This window comes from Tiliqua scincoides, chromosome 2, assembly GCF_035046505.1.
Source record: "Tiliqua scincoides isolate rTilSci1 chromosome 2, rTilSci1.hap2, whole genome shotgun sequence".
Classification (NCBI taxonomy): domain Eukaryota; kingdom Metazoa; phylum Chordata; class Lepidosauria; order Squamata; family Scincidae; genus Tiliqua; species Tiliqua scincoides.
The window spans coordinates 71017944-71020477 of record NC_089822.1 but is presented as its reverse complement, the minus strand read 5'-3'; the positions used below and the strand labels follow the sequence as shown (position 1 = coordinate 71020477).

Here is a 2534-nt window from a genome sequence, read left to right as displayed (position 1 = left end):
AAATCAAATAACTAATTGGCTCCCAATCCCAAAAGTGTTCACAATCTAAAAAGATGCAGAACACCAACAAACAGACATTAAAGAAGACCTTGTGCTGGGATGAAAAGGGACAGTCCCCAGGGACAAATCAAAGCATATGCTCTACCTTAAAGTATGATTCTCCTCCTTTATGGACAAGGAGGTCAGACACCTACATAGTGCTTGGAGCATGGCATAAGCTATAACAGCCATTTTCAACTACTGTGCCATGGCACATTGGTGTGCTACAAATGGGCCACAGGTGTGCCACAGGAATTTGGGGGAAGGTCATTTATTAGTAGGGCCAATGGGGATGTTAGGCCCCCACTGGCAGCATGGTGTGCCTTGGCAATTATCAAGAACCTGATGGTGTGCCTTGACAATTTTAGTGCCTTGTCAGGGTGCAGTGACATGAAAAAGGTTGAAAATCACTGAGTATAGAGTCACCACAGAGATCTCCAAGATTCTATCCCAAGAATTACCAATCCACCATCCTTTCCCATAAACTTCTGGGGGTATATCCAATAAATCTCTACTGTTTCCATTTAAGGTGCTGGACAAATTATAAGTAAATTTCATTACCTCCTTCAAAAAGAACGAACACAGCTACACCAACTCTTTTCTTCAGGATTTAGCCTCACATTTTAATTCTATTTCAGAAGACACCATGACAGCAACTGTTACCCTGCACATGCCCGATCTCATCTGATCTTGGAAGCTAAGCAGGGTCAGGCCTGGTTAGTACTTGGATGGGAGACCGCCTGGGAATACCGGGTGCTGTAGGCTTATATACCATAGTCTTTCGAGTCTGAAGGTTGCCAACCATTCAATGAAGTGTATGTTGAAATACTGGCAACAAGCAGCAAGCAAGCCGGCAAAATAATTGGTGGCTTAAATACATTGTCTGTGAAATATCTAAAATTACTTGTAGGGAAGCAACTGCTTTGGTGGTTCTTTCTCAGCACTCTAGTGGTAGTGGGTTTCCTTTGGTCGAAACCCACCATCCCTACCACTAGTTGAGCAAGAACCACCTAAGCTGTTGCTTCCCTACGTATAATTTTAGACAGTTCACACGAAATGCATTTAAGAGAAACAGACCAAATTTTGAGCCATCAAAGGGTTTTCCCAGTCAGGATGGGTAATCATCAATCTTTATAAAGGCACAAATCAAAACTGTTGGAACCACTTCAATAACCAGCAAAACACACTTACCTGGAACTAAGTCACACTGAATTATCTTAGTTTTGACTAGATATGCATGACTGCACTTTAGAAACACTATCAAAATGTCCAGACACAGACTTCTGCATATTTATCATGTAAATGTGACAATTACAAAGATAGCTATTTGCATTACATTTTAGATCAATCTTAGCGAATAGATTATTAAAACAAGTTCTCCTCTCTAAAAGAAATGTGTTTTTTTGTCTTGTCTAAAATACAACAGACTGTATTTGTTGGCAGTAAGATAAACTAAATTATCCAATGATATGTTCTTCTCCATCTTTAATTTTCATCCCAAATTAATTGGCCCCCTCCCATTAGTAAAATAGAGTTGACCAAAACCAGCTGTTGGCTTAGTTTGGAAAAATCTCTCAAATGCCCTAATTAATTTCCTTTCAAGTTGTGCCATGATATCCAGTGGTCATAGACTAGTTTAGCCAATAAGAATGTGTATGTTTTCTACTGAAATTTTATCCAATTAGTTATCAGATATTTTATTGATCAGGACTGTATCTAAATTCAAGGCTCTCAAATAACTCAACAGATATGTATCCAAATGAAAATACTTGGTTTTACTAAAACAAGATAATGATCTTCAGTATATGGACAGATGTTTTCTTTATTGTAGAATTTTGTATGAGTAGCACTGTTGAATTGTTGAAAGATTTCTATTTTGAAGTCAGTGTACACTTTTGCATGGCCCACCAGCAACACACGGCACTGAATGGAATACTGCTCTCTGGTAGCAAGGCAACCAAAGAAAAATGCCTTTGTACTGCTTTGAGCAGCTGGCTTATTATGCGGATCGATAAACTGAAACAAACCAAAAAAAATCAATCATTTGTTTTCAATCAGTACTAATATAGGGTGCATTCACATAAAATCCATACTACACTACTTTTAGATGCCAATGAGCAGACTAGTTTCATAAACCTCTTGGAAATTATGAATTCTTCAGCTGCTGTAACAGAATAAAAGTAAAAACACCCTCTGCAACAGTATGAGAGATTTTACTTGCATTCCTAATACCAAAGATGATTTGCTCCAGGATAGTACCTGAGTGCACAATGTATTTTTAATCCCTAGAACAGCATTTCTAAATGTTTTTCCCCACCATAACACTTCGTGTGGCCCATCTATTGGAAGTACCACTGGAAGTAACGGGAGATGGTTTCACTACCAGCTACTTCCGTATTGGGAGGCCAGGTACAACATGGCAAACACCAGTAAGAGGCTGAGGGGAGAAAGGAGGGCATTTTTAAGCCCACGAAAACTGCACGTTGGAGTTCTGC

At 39.1% G+C, this 2534-nt stretch overlaps 1 pseudogene; it reads left to right on the top strand.

Moving 5' to 3' along the window:
* The first annotated feature begins 687 nt into the window (after nucleotides 1-687).
* LOC136643075 (5S ribosomal RNA) lies at nucleotides 688-804 on the top strand (annotated as a pseudogene).
* Nucleotides 805-2534: the final 1730 nt, after the last annotated feature.